Source organism: Lycorma delicatula, chromosome 13 (assembly GCF_047948215.1).
Source record: "Lycorma delicatula isolate Av1 chromosome 13, ASM4794821v1, whole genome shotgun sequence".
NCBI classification, from domain to species: Eukaryota; Metazoa; Arthropoda; class Insecta; order Hemiptera; family Fulgoridae; genus Lycorma; species Lycorma delicatula.
In genome coordinates this window covers 12274213-12298249 of record NC_134467.1, presented here as the reverse complement: position 1 = coordinate 12298249, position 24037 = coordinate 12274213, and the positions used below count along the sequence as shown (strand labels likewise).

The window sequence follows — 24037 nt, the reverse complement described above, 5'->3', positions numbered from 1 at the left end:
AGAAACAGCCCAGGTGTGTATTTTGTTTCGTTTGTTTGTTAATATTATTATATAAACATAGTCGATGCGATATATAAATTAAAAACTTATTTGCAACGCGATCGAATGCTATTTCATTCTCTGCTCTGAGCATACTCATGATTTTTTTTTAAATTATTATTTCGTTACCTCAACGATGTGGAAACCGCTAAGAAAATACCTGCTGTTCAAATAATATACCTCAATACTATATTAATGTTTTGATATTTCATCCGAGTACTCTTCCATTTAAAATATAAGAAAGGAGGGGAACAAGCTACTTTAACGCATTTAAAATAAACTATAACCGACCTTATATCATGCGGTCTTACGTTTATGATTCACCGATCAGTCTTCTTTTACTGAAAAAAAAGGAATTCTAATAAAATCCATTTCAACGTCTAATTTATTTGTTTCAGACTAAATAAAAAAAGATAAAATTAGAAACAGAAATGATATCGCTACATATAGATATAACTATTACGAAGCCAAGATTTGACATTTTTGGCCTATTTATAGAAATGTTTTTTTAAAAAAGTATTTTAAAAATAATACATAACTGACCGAGCTGTTTTCAACCAAATTGGGACAAAATAGCAGACGTAAATGTAAACACGGTTGAAACAATAAAGCATATGACAATATTTTGAACAAACTGTTATTTTAGTAGAAGAAATTTCTTTTATACGCGTTGAATGTAACGGCAACTAATGCTAAAACCGCTAGTAAAACTTTTTAAATGGAAATAATTGTTTCTCGATGAGGAAAAATTAATCGAGGATAATTTTCCAATTTCGTATTGACGGTAACCGAAACCTTTTTGTTAGAAACCTTATCGACCAGTGATTCCCAAACCTGACGCCGCGGCGCCCTTCGAAATATTGTAAAAGCTTCATAATTAATTGAACCAAGACATTTATAATTATTAATTTAACGTTAATAAAGAAAAAAGAAAATGTTAAGTAATGAAGATACACGAGTTTAATTTATTTTTATCTCTTACTCACGAGTAGTCATTATTTTACTTAGGGTATGGCGCCGTGGAAAAGTTTTAACTGAAAAAGGGCGCCGCAATTCGGCAAAATTTGGGAGCCATTGCTTATCAACAAATTTTGTAATGAATTTGTAGTATAAAATTAAAGAATCTTTTTACAGGCAATGGCTGTTTTCACACTTACCGACACTTTGTCGGCGGTCGTAAGAATTAACTTAAACTCAGGAATACCTTTCACAATGACCGACATGTAGGCGTCGGTACGGTGTCGTCTCAGTTCGTTGTTTTGTACCGGTTGCGTCTCCAATTTTTCTCTAAAATATGGCTAATTTTAAATACGATGTAGTAACATTAATCGAACTTATAGTAAGCCCTGCTTGTGGCATAAGTTTAATGACGATAATAGAAATAAACTATAATAAAAAATAATGTCGGGTAGTAAAACAAAAAAAATCACTGAAACTGGTAGACAACAACTAAGTTAAAACTTGTAACGTGAAAATATTCTTGTCGATGTCTGTACTGCGCCGTGTCTTGTCGGAAAGTGCTAAAACAATCAAACACTCTTGTAGAGAGATAGCTTAATCAAATTATTTAAATCGTTTCACGTACAAAATCAAAATAATTAAAACTATAGAGCCGTATATTTTCCTACTTTATAAAAAAATTATTTGATATCGAAAAATTAAAATGATTAAAAATGTTCAATTATAAAATAAACGATGCATAAGTATTGCTCTTTTTAACTCATCGGGAAGGTTTTGGGTTCAAATCCCAAAAAAAAATCTGGGATTTTTCACGCATTGTAAATTTTAATACCGCAAAAATAAATGACAAGGACAAATTTCATGAAAGATCTAGTTATACCCTGGCCGGAAACTCTTCTGCAAGTTGTTACTTTACCTCGGTCATCGAAAACAATTATTGGAGGGATCCTAGGAAACAATGAAGCACAGACACCGACCGGAAGACAAGAAAAATAGAGAACCTTCTGTGAAATGTGCCGTTACCAAAAGAAACGAATGACAACTAACTATTGTACAAGATGTAACACCCCTTCTATCTCGAGCACGTGTGCAAAACCTGTTCCGAGGACATGTAAATTGCAATCATCAGATTTCTGCAAGTTGAAGAATTACGATCGTGAACGTTCTTGAACTTGTAAAGCGCAAGTTTTTAATTATAAATCCATCGTTACTGAGGAAAATTCGTGTTTATAATCAAATTGAATTTTGAAAAAAAATTTCAAATCTTAAGCAAATAGAAAACACGATGATAAAATAGTTTATATATAATAAATAAAATGAAATTCAACTTTACCAACGATTCGTTCGCTTTCTCTTTTCTAGTAATGACATTTCCAGTCATATTCAGATACAGAAAAAACAAACACAAAACAAGAGATGTTTGTATTACAAACGCATACAAAAGGAATTGCAATATTATTGATATGAATATGATGTCGGTCTTTGTGCTTCTTTTAGAGATATAATAGATTACACGTAGAGATATTACTGTTAATCCTGATGAAATTTTAGATATTATGGCGAGAAAGAAAAATCGACGATTAGCTTTATAATAATTCATAACTTTTATTGGAGTGTAAATGTGTGAGTGTGAAGTATATGTGAATTATGAAAAAAATGATATACTAACATTATGATTCTTATTTGCGTAGTAAATTATGTATTAAATCTAAGCAAATGTTTTGTGTTTCTCAAATGCAAAAAAGTATAAAAAACCGTTTCAATATAAAATAATTTTCATTATTATTATTATTTTACGATCATCATCAGCCCCCTACACAATATGTAATGTTAAATTACATAAACTTTAAAATACGTATAATATGAAAGATTAATACAATGTTGACCCTTGTGTTTATAAAAATAATCCGTTTTAAAATAAAGGTGTCGAATCCCAGTCAGTCTTTGTATTTTTAACATGCTAAAAAAAAAAAAAAAAAATAATTGAACGTTGATATGCTGTCGATTCAAGTTTGTTAATAGATGCATTTTGACGCGTTAATTGAATATTTGTTTTAGTAGCGCGGAAGAAATAATAACAAAGTCTTTGACCGCTGTCTATCTGGTAATGTATATTTGTAAGTCTGGCAACTCTGGTTGGTGTATTTGTAAGTCTGGCAACTCTGGTTGCTAGGAAACCGATCGGTTTCCTAGCAACCTAGTACGTTGTATGAGGAAGGGAGGTCCCCCCTTCGTCACTTCGACTACATACAACCGTTCAAGGTTACACAGTTACAACTTAAATGCATCCCATATATTACTACAGTATTTTATAAAATTATAACGAACCAAAAATATAAAATTAACATTGCAAACGTTTTCATCACCGATGCATTTATTTTTTTAAATCCTTTGTGGCCATTATTTCGATTGTAATTATTGAAAAGATCGTTGTAAGACAAGAATTGAATTCAAGACCTGTTAATTTTTTTTTAATGTATGAAACCTGGCTAAACAATTGTCGGTGGTGGATATAGAATAAACTTCACACATTACTTTTTGATCGTATTAATAAAAAATAAATCTCTCTCTCACTGTGTGTGTGTGAGCGCGCACACATTACATCCTTATGTATCACTCGTTAATCGTTTTTATAATCTATAATAATTTGTAGTTCAGTTATTTTTCTTTGATGATTAGCTATTGAAGAAGTTACAGTCTAGTTGTGGAAAATTCTTCAGATATCTTCTGGAATCGAACCCAAAACCTTTGGTGTATTATGTAGCAAGGAAGTACGCTTTCTGTGAAACGGTCGCGGCGACATTACATTTTTATTGTTAATTACAATATTCGATTTTTTTAAATTTCTGCTTTAAATTAAAATTAAAAAAAATATAAAACGGCGCACGCGAATGTACTTTTATGTATCGTCACATGATCAGCTATACGACGTCTTCCGACCCGCTGGCCAATAAATTCTCTTACCGACAAATTGTAATACGGTGGTATCTTTTCCATGACAAGTGAAGTGCCATTTTGTTCAGCATAAAATGCTTAATAAATTTTGTAATAAGTAAAAATTTTATCAAACAATTAATTACAAAGATATGGAAGAATTAAAAATTAAGATGGCTCCATTTTGAAATCTTTGAAGTTGATGTTTTCAAAATTTTTTATTATGTAGAATAAAAAATTAAATTTTCCAAATTTAATTATTGTAGGTTAACCCGTTCCTGAGAAGTGATTTTTTTTGTTGAAAACCACAAAATTGCGTCCAGAAGGAAAACAAAGCAAAGCAGGACTTAAGTCGGTTTGAACGTTTTTGCATCTTTTGGTGTCCTGAATCAGTTTCTGGAGTTCGGCGAATACGTCCTGCAACACTCTGTACGTATGTTCTAATTATAAATATATTAAAATTGTAGAGAGCTGTATGTTTGATATTTCAGTCGCTGGTAAAAAATGAACTAACCTGTGCATATCATTGAAATATGAATTTTTATATTCCATTGGAATATTTTACATTCAATTTATACCGACGTGAATATATTTTTCAAATAAAATACATTTAACTAATTCGTCAATCGATTTTAAAATTAAAAATAAAAGGATCGGATAAAATAATTAATAATGAATCTTAATTCTAATATATTTAAATTAAACGTAATGTTTATAAAATATAATTTGAAGATAAAAATTATTAAAAAAAATATATATATAATCCATAAATAGATTTTATTTTCTGACACATTAGGAAAAAATAATCACATACTTTGTAGTAAAATATCAAGGAAATATTTTAAATAACGGCAAAAAATTTAAATCCTTTACTGTTGAAAAATATACGTTAGTATATTTTTCAACAGTGATAGTATATTTTTCAACAATGAATTATGTTTAAAGTATAAAAATTATCTAAAGTAACCGCTAGTACCGCCTAACACGCGCGAATAATACACTGTATGCGCGCGCACTCTAGTTAGAATCATCGAATTAAATAAACAAAAAATATTATATTTAAATAAAATGATAAATATTTCAAATTAAGTTGTGTGCGTAAGCCGTGCATCAGAGAAAATCCGCGTGACAGGAAAATCCTACAACTGTGTTGTCAACTTTTTTGCGGTAGGTGTTCAATTGTCATTAAAATAGATGCTGTATTTCAATTTTCTATGCATTACATGGTAGGGTGTCATACAATTTAAGCTAATTACAATCAAGAAAGGAATGTTTTAATAAAAATAGAAAGAACAGGAGAAAAATCAAAGAAGTGAATTTAAAGTTCGACTTTTTATTTAATGAATCTATTGCGGTGTAAAATTTCTTATACGTATGAATAAATTCAATTATAAAATTTATACAGTCCTTTATTTTAATTTATACCCTCAATTATGCGATTATATACAAAATAAATTGAGGGGGGTGTCGAATCATATTATTAGTTCTAAGATCTGTCTAAATCTATTACGGTATCTTTACGATTTACTACAGTTTGTTATTTTATTATTTTTCAGCGAAAAGTTAAATACCTGTGCTCTGATAAAATAATTTAGAATTGCAGAAAGAGGTTTTATTTAAATCTTTTCAAAAGTTAAGCATTCTTGACACAATTACATTGAATAGCGTTAAAATTGAAGGAAATCTTCCTAGTTAAGTTACTTCGATGTCAAAAATCATCAATTTTTCATGTATATCTTATTCGGTTAGCTTATAGAATTCAAGTAAACAAACTGCGCGTGTATGAAAACATACAAAAATCTTTATATGAAACTGTGAGCTTCACAGTTACAGCGGCGTACTGTTTGGCTATTCTACGCATGCGCGTAAAGAACGCTGAACGATGCTTTGAGGGAGAGAAAGCACTGTCGCTCCCGCAGTTCTGACCCTTGCGTGTCGGTAGAAGGTAGTTTTGTTTTTACTCCGCGTGTGTGTGCAACGTTCCACGTTCGTTCCCTTTTCTAGTTTAGTCGGTAGAAGGAATACGAAAGCGGTTTAGTTGTTTTTCAGTAGCGATCAGAAGATTGTGTAAAGCAAGAACTCTTTGATCGCCACAACCGTCCAAAAATACGCTGGAAGGGCAAAAGAGAAGGTAATTAGTAAAAAATAATTACGTATTTGTTTCTATGTAATAGAAATTTAAATTAAGTACCGTTAGACTGCAGTGTTTTTAAACCGACATTTTATTAAGTTATTATCTAATAATACTAAAAAATATTATCCGTATTGACATTTTATTAATAATTCGGTTAAACCGAATACGATTTTTAAAGCAGAATGTGCTGTGCTTAAAAAACCGATAAAGTGTAGAATTAGATTAATATCCTGCTTCCAGCTATTCTATTCGATTCATTTTTGTCGGTTCTTTTAATTTCCATAAAAATTTGACCACGGCCTTGAAAAGGTCCAGAAAAGGTTTTTCTGGAGCAGCACCCCCAGTAATTTCAAGTACGAGACGCCACCGGAATCGGTGCTTGACTAAACCCTATTTCTCTACATAAACAGAGCCCGGTTTAAAGAAAAATAAACAGATTTAAAAATAATAAACATTATAATGATCTGTATAAAGACAGAGATAAATTTAGAAAATTGATTTGAAAATCTACGTTTCTAGTGAAAAAGAAAAAGAAGGTATAAACCTGAATAGATGGACCGAAGAAATGTGACATTTTGGAAAGCAAAAGAGATCAAAATTTTGGAAACGTGATCCTTAGTGAACAGAAGGTAAAGAAAAAATCCACCCCCCACCCGTTCAAAGATTTAATTAAATTTTTTTTTAACTTTAAAATAGTTTTTTGTATTTCTCTAAGTTATGGTACTCTTTCTATTAAAAACTTCAGATTTTCTCCATGAAGCCTCCCTGATGTACTTGTGTCATACAGGAAATATCTAATGTGGACACCACATGACTTCTTTGTACGCCTATTATATTACATATACATATTTTTTTTTAAATGAAAATTACATAAAATCTTACTTCATTAATAACTTCCGATTTTTTTCATATATATATATAGTTTTTTGTTATTATTGAATCATTATTTATTTTAAAACTATTATTACAATCTGAGATTAATAATTATTAATAAATCAATATATTTAAATAAATAAAAAAATATGTATATGAAATCAGATTTGAACCGATGTGCCTTCCCTTTGTAAGATCCAAATATTTCATTAATTAAAATTTTATTGAGCTATAACTATGAAACCGATGAAAATAAATACCGCTTATGATATATCGTTGACAAGCTCTCGATGAGGACTTATTACTGCAATTAAGAAACCTCAAAAATCCAAATAAAAATTGGATTTCGGGCTGTTTTGTACATTTTTGGTCCGCTTGATTGCAATCAAAACGAGAGGTCCGCAATTAGATGTTACAACTGTTCTAAACCCAAAAATTTCAACATCCTACGGCTAATCGTTTTTGAGTTATACGAGACGTACAGAAGTCACGCCGAAACTAGTCAAAATGAAATCGGGGATGATGAAAATGGATATGTCAAAATGGAAATCTGAAAACAGACACTTTTCGCGATTACAATACTTCCTTTACTTCGTACAAGGAAGTAAAAATTAGACCGTTTTGTAGCAGAGACATTTTGACAATCTAAATTCTCTATGCTTAATATTTAAAAAAAATTTATTTGAGGAATTTTTATAACTTTTACGTAAGACCGATATGTAAACACAACTTTCCATTAAATTGTATTATATAATTATTTATTTAAGGTGCTTCTAAAAAGATATTTGTTTTCGTAGATAAATAATTTTATATTATAATCTAATGAAATGAAATTAAACTGTGTTAATCCTTCTTTTTATTAATAACTGTTGACGGTAAATTCGGTATTTTATTCATCCCTTACTTAAGAGGTAATTATTAGGGGTAGTTACCAAATTGGCTATTTTGTAAAATTTAATGTAACGTTTGAATATGTTTTTATAACAGGGAATTTAATTAAACATAATAATTAAATACTTTACTTACCGATCAAGTTAAATATTTGTATGTTTATATATGTGAAATGTTTAAATACTTAATTAACACTGATACTATTATTATTATTAGTAATAGTATTTTAATTAGTTGATTGATATTAATTATCGGTAATAACTGTTACTTCTAGAAACAAATATGTGGCGGCCATTTTATAATTAAGACCCCCTATTTATTAAATAATGCAATTATTCCTCACCATCATGTCTAAAAATCACAAATCATTGTAGTTTAACACTTAGAGTGCTGTTCCCGTCATTTGACGGAACGTCGTAACTACGGAGAAATGCGGATCACGTCATTTAACGGAGTTAATATTTACTTGTTATTAAGTGTAATATCCCGTCAAAAGACTCGATTCATTCGACCCAAAAAGGTGTAACATGTACTGTTTTTTAAATAATATATATTACAAACCGTAAAAAATAAGGGACAGGTTCTGTTAGCTGTTCCCTACTATTTTTTATAATACACATACACCGGCAGAATTTAATAGTTAAGCGTGTTCTGGCTGGTCCTTTCTATTTCAAAGTGCATTGTTGTAAATGAATAATACTGTACTAGTTCGATCAGAGAGTGGAGTTAATCGTTTTAAATAATAAGTCGTGGAGTAATCGTGAGCTAATAAAAACGAAAAATAGTTGTATTGTTTTTATGCAAAATGTTAACATTTGACCTAAAGAAAAATCACTACAAATATACGGTGTCGGATGTAAGTGACGACCATGAGAGATGGAGGTGTAGAAAGGTGTGTGGCGAGTAAATGTGCAGTTGCATACTAATTAATGGCAGACTAATATTTGTTGTAAGTTATAAAACAGTGGTGGTCAATTAACAGAACTGAAAATATGTCTTAGCTGTAATCATAAACTAATGCATATATGTATTGCCTTTTTTGGGGGGAGAAGGGTTGTGAACAACAGGGAAGATCGTTTCTGACTGAACAACAAAACCAAATGAACATATAATTAAAATTTATTTAATTCTGTTTAAATTACAACAAATAGAAAACATAAATTTAACAAACCGAATAACTTCAAAATATTCAGACACAGCATATGATTTGGATATATTCGGCTACTTTGTTATAATATTAGTAAAATTACAGTAGTATATTCAATGAAATAGAAATTTTTCCCAAGATATAAATGGTCTTTTTTGCTCACACTAAACAGATCCTAAAGCATTTACAATCAGAAGATCTGTTTTATCTTAAATGCAGATAAAATAATCATGAAATGCTGATTCGATAAACAGAAATTTTCTAGTGAGAAATTATGAATTTTTATACGCAAAGTCTGTAATTTATTATTTACAAATTTTTAATCTATCTTATAACGCGATATTTATTTTTATTTTCAAGAAACACACACATATTCTGATTTATTCTATTTTGAATGCAGAAACTTTATAAACATACTTTTGTTTTAAAAATCATCTACTATTATAAAATGAAAATTTATAGTTTTAATGATTCAACGTGCATTAGAATTTAGAATGGAAAGTTTATTTTAAGTAATTTTGCGCAATTACTAGATCAATTTAATTCTTTTCATACTTTAATATATCATAGGAAATATGCTTAGTATCAGGAGAAAAAAATCTAAATGTTGGAAAGCAGGTTTGGTCAGCAGGTGACTTGTGCAATTTTAAAGTCAGCAGCGTGTTATCACAGTAGTCTAACCGATCAGCAACCGGTTCTGTGAATCATCGATACATGCTCAGATGCTAATCCATTCTGTCATGAGGTTGAGTTAAGGTTACACTTTTTTGAAGAGAGGTTGGAGATAAATTACCAAGGTATGACAATACTTAAATGGATTCATATAACGCTTGGCTGAATTTATTTTTAAATGGAAATATGGTCACTATAAAGAGACTATAATACATTTTCTATGCTATAAGTCATTTGAATGATGGATGTCACCTTACAAAAAACACAATCGGTCATCTTCAACACCAGAATCACAGTTCGATTCGACTCTAATGACCATTAAGGTTAGTTTACGGTTTATTCCTAACCTTAACCCTAATCTCCCAACACAGAACAAATCAGTAAACTGAACAAATCTCAATAACTCCAAAAACTGATTACTAATCGACTAGAGTACTAACATGGTGTGAACTTACGGGTCACCCGCTATCCAAACATGCTTTCAGACATTTAGATCCTAAACATCTTCTATGTTAACATGAAAAAAACTGAAGTTGATCAATTGCTCAGAATTACCATATTTTACAACAAAAATTTCTTGAATTTAAATAATTTTAGTTATGCAATTTAATACCATCAGTAGTCAAAACAATCATATACATTAAGAAAAAGCAATAATTACAATCGTTTTATGAAACTATCTTTCTTCAACTCGTAGAGAACTCCAAAAGTCAGCACTTTCTAGTTTGGACAAACGGTTAATTATTATGGAAAATGCTTACAATTTTATAAGTTATTACATTCATAAAAGGCGTGGCATCAGACAAACTGTAAAAGTGATTCTAATTGTAATGACATTAGAAGTTCACCTGATATATACATACAAAATAGAAAATCTAATGTAACGTTAACTTAAATCAAGAAGATAAATAGTAACAATTAAATTTATACCAACCACACCACAAAAAAGTCAAGCAAATAATTTTTAAGTCTGTAAGTGAACCGTAACTCATGTTCAACTAATAGAATCCTTTTTATTAAAAAAAAAATAGTGGCAACAAAAATGTCCGAGGTGTACTCCTATCTGACTAATAACTAATTTTGAGTTTACAGCATAAAGTAAAATAGAAAACATAAATAAATATATAATTTAAATACAATAAAATATACATAAACTTATATTTAAAAAAGAGAGAAAAAAAGATTTTAAGATATCTTAAAATTTATATCTATACTATATTTTTGACAATGATCGAGTAAGCACACATATACACAGCATGAAAAAATTAAATTTTATATTCTACGTAGATATAAATAATTGTCTGTATACTTCTAAACAACCTACCTCTTCATTATCATATATGTAAAAATTAACATGTTAAAGTTGAAGGGCACAATGGTCAACACAAATTCAGGAATATGTAAAATTTGTAGAAGAAACTAGCATGTACTATTAAAATAATTTTCAATGGAATTTTCAAGGATTAAAAATAACAGAAATAAATTCATACTGCTACAAAACATTACGTACAGGTACTGTAGCACAATGTCAGCAAGTAGGCATACACCACTATATTACATGAATTATTCTTACAACAAAATATGAATGAATTTAATTAAAATATAATATTTTTTTTTACTCTGGTAAGGTAAAATCATTTCACCATAAAATCATGTAAATGGCATTAAAGTTGCAAAAGATAAAAATGTAAAAAAATTATAAATTCTTTACAAGTTATTGGTTTATAAATGTATTATGCTTTAAGTAATGATTTATAAATTTCTAACAGGGCTTAACAAAATAAATAATGAATACACGAACTTGACAACTAATAATACTGAGACGAAAAGAACGCGAAAGCGAAACGAAAAATTCTCAATACACCGGCAGAAACACCAAACACTTAATGTACACGAAGTTTATAATTAACCGAATAAAATAAATAAAACTTTTACTCAATACACACTTCGCACTAAATTTATAGTGTTAGGCTAGAAAATAAATTTACGTTTGGTCCATCTCACTACATTAATTACAATTAAATAATCGAAAAAATAATAATTTAAAACTCAAGTCATATTACAATCCAGGAAAAATAATAAAATTAAAAAAAATATATATCTATAAAAATATCACTGTCCAAGCAGACCAAAACTACGAATGTATTGCATCAGCCATATTTGTTCCTTACAATTCTTTTATATGATGCAATAAAATCACTTATTTAATAACTAATTAAAACAATTATGTACAATTAACGTAACGTACTCACCCACAATAACAACAGTCTAATGTAAAAACAAATACGCAGGGTAGAGCCGAGCGATGAACCTGGACGCCGAATCTCATCACAGTCAAACGGACGAGTATACGGCCCGTAACACTTTAATATACGTTAAATGTTATAGTAAAACTACAGCTTTATTAAAATAATACTTTATTTATAAGTAAGTCAATTAGCATTCAATCTGACTGAATTTAAAATAATTTTAGAAAGGCAAGTTTCCACACAACATGCAGCCATCTTGTTATTGCTAGCAAGCCACGTCAAAAGATTTAAAAAAAAAAAAAAAGATTGGATTTATTCAAGTCCACTACTTTCGTATACATTTTAGTACCTAAATAAGGCAAGGAGTGCGCTTTTGGTAATATCGATTATTATAAAATCGATTTGGTATCGTGCAGTTACAATCGTTGAAATTACGTGTTTGTTTACGTTCGCGTTTTATACAGTTATAATGGCATCTAACAATTCGTATAATGATGCAGTCGATGTTTTTTTTTATTTACAAAGTGATGAAGATTGAATGAAAATGGGAAAGTGACAAGAAAGGATAAATCATTTCAATGTTGTGAATGCAAAATCGCTTTATGTAAAGATCCTTGTTTTAAAACTTTTCATTAAAAAAAAATTACCTAAAAATTAAATTTTTTAAAAAGTAAAACTATTTTGGTGTAGGCCTACTGTAATTTTAATAAATATTAGTGTTGGTGATAGTTTAAGTGTGAACCGAATGAAAAAAAATTTTTATTTAAAAACAGGCTTTCAAAAATCTGCTATATCTTTTTATTCATAAATGGTAGAAGTATATATTATATATCATTTGAAACTAGAAGAGTTGAGGTTTTATATGTTGTTTTAAGTACAAATTTTATATTATTTTTAGTTCTAAATTTACGAAGTTACAAATATAAGCAAAAATGGCTTTCTACAAACAGGCACATTTTGATACCCCCAGCACTAAGTGTTAAAGTACTCTTGCTTTATTAATACATAAGGAAATATGAATCTTTCAGTATCCACAGTGTATTCAGTTGAGGATAATGCAGTGGTTTGTTACATGAAGGTCACCAAGTGTAAAATAACTCGTATTCCCTGACAACATCTTACTTGGGAGTATTGAATTGCAAATACTGCAGAATTACATACATTAAATCATTTATTTTCTGAAGAACAGGAAATTCCTAATTTGTTTCTAGGGAACATCCTGAGGTCAATACTGCCTCTATTCAGACGCAGGCATGGAGGTTTCTGAAACTGTGAAGATCTGAAAAAGCTTTTTCTCAATTTGAAGCCGGATAGGGTAGGAATGGTTGATATGAATGAGAAAGCTCGTTATCTTCACATTACTTACTACTATATGATAAATGTAATTCTAGAATATTACAATAATAAAGATTTAACCCTTTTTTTAACATTGCTTTATAAATAAAACAATTTCCAGCCTGCAAATCTTTAATTTATTACTAATTTACATTAAGATTGAAAGCAATATATTATTTCCATCACCAAAAGCGATGGTGTGAATCATTTCCAGTATCTGTGCAATAGATAGATCTACTCTAACTATATGCCATATGACTATAATCAATAGTAATTATTTCACATAATATGAACTAAATAAATGAATCCTTATACTATATTAATATTAAAGAAATATAAATTACTTAGCTCATGTAACTACAATTATATATTTTTAAATTTAAGATTATTCAGCAACGTATTTTTTAGTTACAATAAAACAGTGATCACCTTGGTAGCCACCAATTTTCAGGTTGACATTTGTTATGTAAATCAATTAATTAAATTGTGACCAGTTCAAGAACACTGGTAACATGAATATAGAAAAGTAATGATACTTTAAACTGGATACAAACTGAATTTGGATGTGCATCCTGCAACATCACTAATTAGTTATAACTTAATCCATGAAATAGACAAGTTGTTAGCATCGCTGCTAATTAATTATTATAAACATTTCATGTTGGTAGTCATTCAGAACTTTAACTACATAAGTAAATAAAGTATTTAATTATTTTACTTAGCAATTAGTTAAACTTCTTATTGTTCAAATATATCTGAACATTACATACTTTACTAGTAATACTTTAATTATCGTAATAGTAATATTATTATAATATACGATCATGTAATCTTTTGTCTTAACTTTTCTATTTTTAAAAATTACAAATTACAAATTATTTTAGTAATACTACAATACATATTATTAGAATAAAAGAACTTAAGAAGCAGGCACGTGTAAACATTATACTCTCAAAACCTTTTACTAGTCTTAAAATAAAAAATATATTTTTACTGTTTAATATTAACAGAGGTCTCAACTTGAACAAGGTAATCTCTACTTTAAATGATGAAGGAAATATTTTAACTTGGAACAAGTACTATTTATTGCGATTAGATCCATAAGACCATGTGAAGGGAAGATTTTTTTTATAAATGAATAAATTTAAAAATAAACAGAAAAAATTGAAAATGTTATAAAATATTTCATTAAAAATAAATCATCAAATGTAAATTTCCAAAATAACTTGAAAGTTTTAGAAACATCTCATGAGCATAAACAGCTGAAATAATTACAAATTTTACATTTATGAAATAAAAAATAAGTATGGCTTAGTTAACGAATAGATGGCCTGTTTAAAAATGATAATTAAATGTAAACTGATAACTCAAAAAATATCTTATTTAAATTTTATAGTGATGTTGATTTATTTAACTAGCTATTCAATTAATATGTACCATATCTAAAAACTATGCAAATAACTGCTTAAGTTAGTACTTAAGCAGTAACTTTAAGTGTAACTAAAAAATAATATGCAACTTAATCATATGTGTGTACACTCACCACTACACTTATTAATTACACATCCTGAAAATACATGTACGTAATAGACCTGAAATATAAAAAAAAACATACACAGACATGTACATACAAGTTTTCTTTATGTAAATCCAACTTAAATTAAAATTTTATACATTATAATAAAGAAAAGATAACCATTATTACTTCTCAAATAAGAAGTTTTATCTATCGCTTAACAGTAATATCTTTTTACAAGTTCACATCAGGCCTTTTACATTATCTAACCTGATTCTACATTCTCAATTAAATTAGGCAGGGAAAGGTTACTATTCTGAGGCCATTTAATAATAGATTAAGTTATATACATGCAGCACATTAAAAAAAATCTGCTTTAGAACTCAAAAAAATTAATAAGTCTAGCCGATTTAATTTAGAGACTAACATAGTACAAGCAAGCAGTTAAAAACGGTTTAGCCATTCTTACTGCTTGTTCCTTTGCAATAAAATCACACTCAGAAAGACTGGCAGACAGAGAGTTATGTACACACACCTTCCATGCAAGAATAAATATAAAACAGAAATTAACTTTAATGATATTCCTATTGAAGAGCACAGAGTTGTATCATGATTATAGTTTTTTTTATTACATTCTGAAAAAAAATTTATAAATGACAACTGTACTGGAGTTTATCAAAAACCCCAAGACTTCCAATTGTTATCAAACAAAACAGTTTTGTCTTGCTGATACAGGATTTACTAATGCGGATACAAGATATATAATGTTTTTTTTTTTTTTTTTTGGCTATAACTGTTTTAATTTTTATTATTAACAGCCAGGAAAGTCATGTTATACTTTGCCAGTATTTTTAAAATTATAAACACATGAAATAATATTTACGTATAAACACAATTCAAAAGGTGATGAAAATTATATGCGCCTACATTTATTTATATGTTGAACAGAGATGCAGAAAATTCAGGTTTTTTCATTTTTCGTCAGTGTTGTTGCTGATCAGCTGTTACACAATATTATGGGCAGCATTCAAGTCCAAGTAATGGTAAAATTACTTTCATTTTGATTCCGAAAGAGTACTGTAATAATTTACTAATTCAATATCCTAACATAAGCCATATAAATGAAAGATAGTTATCTGTCATTAGTTATGAAAAACTGAATTAACTGCAATTCTCTGTAGGAGAATATCATACCCAACAATATTCTTATTCACTTTATATCTGCGAAATGTACCTGCAACAACAGGACCAAAATACTATCACAGATTTCAGGAAGCAATTCATTTGAATTTTAGTTACAGATTGGAGTGTCAATGGGTAGATAAGCTATTCTACAGAGAAAAGAAATATAAATAGCGCCAGCACTTGCCTGAATGGATCGAGGGAATCCATGATAAAGCCTTAAACAGAGGAGTATTCAAAAATTAACAATTAATCATAAAATAAAAAATGCGATCAAGTCTTTTTAATTAAAACTAATTTAATTAAGTTAAAAATAAAAATAAAGAAATCATAAAGTTTATATTACTTTATTAAAAGAGAAGGTATGGCGATCATGTCGAAAATGAAGCAAATTTTTACATTTTTAGGATTTTTTGTGAATTTTTACATTTTAGGATCCAACTAGTTGATCTAAACCAAAAACAAAATCTACTTATGCGCTTTTGACCTTACTTCTCAGGACTGATCAAATGGATCTTCAAATCAGGTCAAATATTTCTTCTATATATACTGATAATTTTTTTTTTTAATTTCATTATGGGGGTTGCAATAAAAACAATTTTGATTTTTTTCAAAGGCATTTTAGAGAAAAATGTATTAAAGTAAATTTATTACCTACAATGCATATATGAGTAATCCAAAAGATCTTTTTTAAAAATCAACCCCCACCTCTTAAAATTGAGATTTTGTGTAAATTAAAATTGAAAGTTTTTGTTCTTTTGCTCCAACTTCCTTCAGTTTTCAAAAATCTTTAAAACTTATATACCATACACAGGATCATCAAGAAATGTCTATAATTTTTGTATAAATTAGACCCTGGATCTAAAATGCAGAAAAGTCTTTTTGAAAAAATGTTTTTTCTTATTATAGGAGTTATTAAAAGGTGTTAGATTTAGAGAAAACTTTATTTAAGTAAATTTTGTTAAGCTTAACCTATATATGAATAATTTTAGAAAACCTTTCCTTAAATTTTATTCCCAACTCTAAAAGATATATAATGTTTTTTTTTTGGCTCTAACTATTTTAATTTTTATTATTAATAGCCAGGAAAGTCATGTTATACTTTGCCAGTATTTTTAAAATTATAAACACTAGAAATAATATTTACGTATAAACACAATTCAAAAGGTGATGAAAATTATATGAGCCTACATTTATGTATATGTTGAAAAGAGATGCAGAAAATTCAGGTTTTTTCATTTTTCATTAATTATTATTTAAAAATCCATCAAACAAGAGTAATACTGTTTCTGTAAAAGAACATTTTTTAATTATATTTTAAATAAATGGATGGGAAATGTTTTTAAATGGTCCAGTAATTTACTAAAAATGGCAATGCAACCATTATTTCTTGTAAGCCCAAGTATTGTACTGTATTACATGAAAACATTTTGTTTCTGATTTGATGGAGGTAAATATTGTTATTATTTATGAATCTGTGACTATTCTTTTTAGCAGAGATGATTTCAAATTGCAGGCTATTATTCAAAATATTTTATGAAGTAGCTGTTGACTGATGGGGGTCAAATGGGACCCAAAATTTTTTTTGGCAATTATACTCTAAAATAAAAATAATTTTGATGATAAAATCAAATTAATTTTGATGATGTGGTTAAGGGAATCTACTGGGATGGAAATGTTTTACTAAAAATTTATGCATTTAACACTGCATAATTTTTAATGTAAAAACATCAGTTGATCAAGTAAATCAAAATTTTTTAATGAGCATTTTGACCCTTTTCACAGTAGTACTCTAAATATTTAAATATCCTGTAAAGTGTTAACCTGGGATATGCAAACTTTTCCCGGCTTTTTTTAAAATATTTTTTGAGAGAAATTATTTTCAAAGAGAATGATTCAAACATCAAATATTTTAATTCTTGGTATTTAAGGGCACTAGAGTTTTTTAATTAAAGGGATTAGGGACTCTTGCAAGAGTCCCATGGAGGAGCAAGGGGACCCAAATATATTAGACCTATTATGATTTTTAATTTTTTCTGAAAATAGAACATTTCTTGAAGAACAATTCACATGCTATGATATTTTATTTTTCCCCGTGAAATCAGACAGTTGAAGGTGTTACAATGTTTTCATCTTGGTTGAAAAACCAAGAATGAAAACAGAATGTCTGACCATAAAGAATCTAATCACAAAATTTAATGGATAGCAAGTGTAGTGGATCAGTGGTTTTCTCAAAATATATATATTAATCATATTATTAATATATATTAGAAGGGGTACTACCAAAGGATGAAGTTTGAAGCATAGGGAGGTGATATGTACGATTGCTATCAATCTATGAACTTTGAAAGGATTATGCTTTAAAATACTGCAGAATTTTTCACACTGGTACAGTAATACTGGACAAAATCTGTGTCTTTCTATAGCAATAAGAGAAATCTTTATAATCTTATATACTGTCATATGATAGTATATGAGAGTATGTTAACTGTCATACGACAGTATATGAGATTATTAAGTATAAATAGGCTTATCATATTTTTTTGGGTCCAACCCAGGACATATTTTTGAAATTACTTAAAAGTTTTAACAGTTTACTGAAACATTAAACTATTTTTATTCAGTTGTATTTTTCATTAGACATGACTTTTTTCAAAAATGGTTTGTTTATTTTAATTACATCATAAAATTCATAACAAGAAAATTCTAAATTAATTTTAACATTTAGCAGATGTTTAACAGTAGATACTGAAAGTCTACCAATTTCTGCAGACCAAACATTCCCCGTAATTGAAAAAATTCTCTCAACTGGAGCAGATGTCCCAGGCAAAGACATCACAAACTCACCATTTTAGAAATGTTGTAACATGAAATATCAGTCTTTTGAAACACCTTAAAAATTGCTTTCCACTTCTTTTCAGTAGTATCTGGTACTTTTTCAGAACTTGAACCACAACCTACCCTTTGGTTTTGAATTACCTGGTTCAACATGTAAGTTCATCAAATAGATCATCAATAGTTACAAAATCTTTTATAATTCCATTAACAACCTGTGCACTCTTCTAAATCAGACCAGGCAATTTCAGTTCGTAACTTTATCCACTGAAACTTATTAACTTTGTCAAAACTGGCTTTCCACAACTCTAAGCATTCGATATCAGAATTATAAAAATTGTCTAAGGTTGAGAAGAATTTTTGTTTTTGTTCCTGAACATCATTTTCTTTTAGAGTGCATAGCAATTCTTTGGCAGAAGATGGTATAAATCTGTGGGTTTTTCTTTCCTGAAGTTGACAAATTAATTCAGAATATGTGTGAAATGCTTCTGTTGCTGTGATAGAATTAGCTTTTAATTTCAGAAATATATTATTAAACGATTGTAGAGTACCATATAAAAATTTCAAAAGCAGTTCACTTTCTAGATTTCCAAAAAAATCAAATAATAATTTTGGGCATTTGTGACAAGATAAGTATGATTTTAGGCCATCAAAAATGGAAAGAATTCTTTCTATTGCAGGTATCAAACTAAGGAACCTCGTACTGCTATGAGATAGTACTTTTTGTAATCTGTTTCCAAAAATTCACAGAATTCTTTAAGTTATATGTGAAAATATAAGTTATAGTGCATATATGTGAAAATATTTATAAATTTTTATTACAATAACTTCTACGTCCAGGAGTGTTTGTATTGAATTTTGTACAATGTAGGCTGAATAACCAATTCCTAAAATAGGTCTATCTAAATCACTTTGAACTTTTCTGAACACATTTTCTTCACATTCCTTCTCCTCACACCACCAAAATTACTATTAGTGTTATCAGCAGTATAACAAATCAACCTTTCTCCAAGTTTGTATTTTTTCACACACTGCAAAAGATACAGAGTCTAAATTTGAGCAGTTTCACCTGACACTTCATCAAAATTTAAAAGTTTAACTTGATTCCCTCCTCCAGACTGAAATATCGTACAAAATTGGAACAAATTTTATTTCACTTCTGTTTGAGCTATCCATCATTACTGTTACATAATTAATGAATTTCCAAAGAACTCAACATATCAAATAAATGGTGAAACAATAATTGCCTCGGTTTTGGTTCTAGCAGATGAACATTTTGAGTCATATAACTTTTTAACCGGTTTAGATGTGCAGTCTGATGTTTTGAAACCGAGTTTGTGTCTAGCAGTGTGGTATGAAATTATAGCTTCTTTAACAGCACACTAGATCACTCTTATTGTTATTCCCATTTTTGGCTTAAAAAAAAATCTCATGTTTACTGAAGCAGTACCATTAATAGCACTCCTATGGTTAGCTGTTTTCACATGGTCTTCAATATCACCCTTTCCTTTATGTGCAACAGAAAATTCTCCAGTACATAGTGTGCAATAAACACGTTCATTGTTACTGTCATTACACAATTTCATGTAATTGTATGACTGGCAAAGTCAAACTGAACACAATGCTAAAATCTTGGAAAGAGATTTTGCTTGATATCACCAAGTGCAATGAGAAATTAGATTTCACAGAGAAAAAAATAATTCCTCATCTCATCTCGCTGAACTGGGAGGGCTATTCAGAAATTAACTTCTGGTCCTTGGTATTGAGTGAAGGAATGGGGATAGTGATTCTATCTTTGTACAGTTGAATAACCCAATTCAGTGAGGTTTTATAGTAGTGTTACTGGAAATATCGCTCTCTTGTTTGTTCTTGTAAAACTATCATTCAAAATGGCTGCTGTTTAGAAAATCTCATTGATTGTGAAGTGTGTGTGGACCTCATCCATTTCCTTCATGCAAAAAACTTGTCAGATGTTGAAATTCATAGTGAATTTTCTGCAGTATATGGAAGAATATCATGAGTGACAGTGAAGTAAGACAGTGGTGCTATATGTTTTTAAAAAGGTTGAAGAAACATTCAAGACAATGAAAGAAGTGATTAACTCTGCACTTCTTGTAAGCACCTGCAATTATTATTGTCAATGTGAAAATTTGAGAAAATCATCAATAACAGAGTTATCTGAATTTTTTCCTTGCATATTGCAAAAGTGCTGTAAAATTGTAACTGATATGTTAGGCTTTACAAATTTTGTGCTTTGCTAGGTGCTTAAGCTTCTTTCTGACTAACGCACAAAAAAGAGAATGAGGTCACCCACTAATCTTCCTTCACCGTTGCTGTAACGAGAAGGATGAAATCCTTGACCTCATTGTAACAGGTGATGTGACATTGGTTAAATTTGTTAACATGGAAACAAAAGCTTAATCAATACAGTGGGGGCACCAGTTCTCTAAAACCCGTAAAGACACGTCAAACACTTTTTTCTTAAAAATTGATGGCATCAGTTTTTTGGAATCGTGAAGGTGTGATATTGGTTGATTTTATGTAAAGAGTTATGACAATGCTGAAACTTATCGTGAGTTGTTACAGAAATTGAGAAGGACTGTACAGCATGCTGAGTTCAGGCATTGTTTTTCTTCACAACATTGCTTGTCCGCATACTGCAGTGCACACTCAACGCCAAATTGACAATTTCAAGTGGGATTTGTTTAACCATCCTCTGTACAGCCCCGATTTGGCTCCCAGTGATTATCACCTTTTCCCAAAAATAAAGAAATCAGCAACACAGTATTTTGAAAATGATGATTTGAAAAACAGTGTTACTACCTGCTTAATTCACAGACAGCAAAGTTTTATGATGAGGATATTTTACAACTTGTTTACAGATATGAAAGTGCCTTAATTCAGATGGCAGTTATGTAGAAAAGTAGTTGTAAGATGTACATGAGAAATCGTTTTTCATTTATCAGTTTGTGTTTTTTTATTAACGAATCAGAAGTTACTTTCTGAATAGCCTCCACAGTTAGTCATTGCCTGTAGATAGAATGTATGTAACAAATACTGGTAAAAAAGCAGTGTAATGAGTACGCAACCACATATTGTACATAATAAGCTATGATGAATTGATTATACTTTATTGCCATGAAAATTGTCAGTGTGTGATAGTTGCCTTAACATGTTATTTGTTGTTTGAATTGTGGTTAATGCAGTTAGTGCATGATTTTTTCATATTATTATAACAATCTGGACAGTAGATTTAACTGAAATAGATTTATTTATTGTTAAGGTGTCTTTATTTTCTAACATAACCTCATTTACTTTAACAATTTTTTGAATAAAAGGAGCTTATCCATTCCCATTTTTTTTTTTTTTTACCATTATAATGTCTTCCCTTTTTTAAATAATTTAACATTCTTCTTTACCAAAAATTTAAATACTTGTTTCAATAAATTCTGAATATAGCATTCTTTTGATTTTGATGCTCAGGTTGTAAAAACCTTTTCGCTGTATACTCTTTGAAAAAGAAAATATATATCATGATTTCATTTGACGATCCTATTCTTTCTAATTACTGCTCATCATATCCATGGTCATTTTTAATATTGATCCTGCTCATCAACATACCTTATTAATAAATTTAATTTTGCAAGCTGTCTGCCTATTTTTTCTTCTCTTCATTGCTCATCTCTAATGTATGACGAATTATAGGGTTGTAGTATCACTTTTTTATAAATACCTTCTATGAATTGATTCTTTGTAATTGTTGCCAGATTCCTCTGATGGCACACGGTCCTTATAACAACCTTGTAGCTCAGAAAAGGGGTGTTTGGGATTTTGTAATGGTGTTCCTGAAAAGTGCAATTTGTGCATTTGATGTGGTAACCCTGAAAACGGCTGCTGAGTTCAGTTGCCGGTCTCTGGTGATGTTGGTTGGTTCAGCTGGTGGGGAGTTGCAGCTCATTTATTGGAATCAGACTGAGCTTCTCCTCAGTGACAGTTTGTTCTCCAATACTGTGTGGCTCCCAGTGCTCACAGTGTTGGGTCAGCATCTGTTGTTGTCACCACTATGTATCCTGGCTGTAGTAGGCTTTGTTGTGCTAGGCCAGTGGGAATGTGTTCGTCTGCTGGGTGATCCCATGATGGGCCGACTCCTGCTGGTAAACCTGTTAGTCAGGCTGCCAGCAAGAGTGCTTGAAGCCTGGCAGGGTGGGGGCAGAAATGTGCCGTCTGCTCCTAGTGACTTGGTGGGCCGACCAGGCCTGTTGCTGAGGTGGGGATGTTGGCATCCCATCAGCAGATCTCCTAGCCCCACATTGGGCTGGTCAGGAAACATTTTCCATCTTTTTCTTCTCCCCCTGGTGGGAATTCAAGAGTAAATGCTTTCACCTTCCTGCATTGCTGTTTACATAGCTGCCAGTGCTTGGTGGGGAAGGCCAGATTGGTGGATGCGGGGGTAGCCATGTGTTTTTGACATTGACATTGAACTGGCTACTGCTGCACTTGCCAACATGAAGCAAAGTATGCGGCAACATAATAAGACTTATGCCTGCAAGGCCCTCATATATATCTTTCAATTTTTTCCACTTTCTTCAACTACAGCAAAATACTGTTAAAAAGTTTTACAATTTGTGGTTGTTTTGTTAAAAATCATCATTCACTTTTGGATCATTCAATTCTTTGTTGTTATTACCATGCTTTATAACCTTGCATCATCCTTTTACATGTATAGCATCTGAATTGACTGTATAAAAGAAGAAAAGCTAGTTTTTCAATAGCATTTTTACTGAAATATGTTTTTTAAATAATTATTAATCAGTTATATATATATATATATTTTTTTCTTTTACAGGTATGGCCATTAATTAAATTCCAGTTTCACCAACCAGTTACTCAGTTGGAATATTTTACTTCGGTTAATTTTAAATATATTCTTAACATAATTTTTAAAGTCTAAATACATGGAAGTTAATTTCAGTTGACTAAATTTGAAATTTATTTTATTTATTTTACAACCTTGTTTGTGTAAATTTAATGAACCAACTTAAATAAACAAATAAACCTTTTTCTAATACGTTTTATTATTTATGCAGCTTTTTATACCTAAGTTCAAATGTTTTCAAACTTCTAAAGATTGTTTTTATACGGTTAAAATTATTAATGATTTGAATTCTTAACAGGATTATGAAAATAATTTTGATTTTATAAAAAAATTATTTATCAGTTTAGATCATCATCAGTTCAATCGGTTCTGTTCTCATGTGATATCTTATGTG

At 29.7% G+C, this 24037-nt stretch overlaps 1 protein-coding gene and 2 long non-coding RNA genes across 6 annotated transcripts in view; 2 read left to right on the top strand and 1 right to left on the bottom strand.

Annotated features, from left to right (window-relative positions):
* Positions 1–12159, bottom strand: part of LOC142333682 (uncharacterized) — a 61523-nt gene extending 49364 nt beyond the window's left edge. Inside the window, exon 1 of one of the 2 annotated variants that reach the window (XM_075381098.1) lies at positions 11903–12159. The gene's annotated coding sequence lies outside the window, so the exon portion shown is untranslated. Of the gene's footprint in view, positions 1–10974; positions 11201–11902 lie in introns of those variants that run through there. The other variant, XM_075381100.1, reaches the window with a different exon arrangement.
* Positions 5894–24037, top strand: part of LOC142333684 (uncharacterized) — a 67159-nt gene continuing 49015 nt past the window's right edge. The window contains exon 1 of the long non-coding RNA XR_012758657.1: positions 5894–6064. This is a non-coding gene — a long non-coding RNA (uncharacterized LOC142333684). The remainder of the gene's footprint in view (positions 6065–24037) is intronic.
* Positions 11937–23833, top strand: LOC142333683 (uncharacterized). 3 transcript variants are annotated; one of them, XR_012758655.1, is made up of 3 exons: positions 11937–12077; positions 16046–16458; positions 23614–23833. It is a non-coding gene; the product is annotated as an uncharacterized LOC142333683 (long non-coding RNA). The 3 variants fall into 3 exon arrangements; XR_012758654.1 differs by lacking the exon at positions 11937–12077 and adding an exon at positions 12221–12710; XR_012758656.1 differs by lacking the exon at positions 11937–12077 and adding an exon at positions 12740–13280.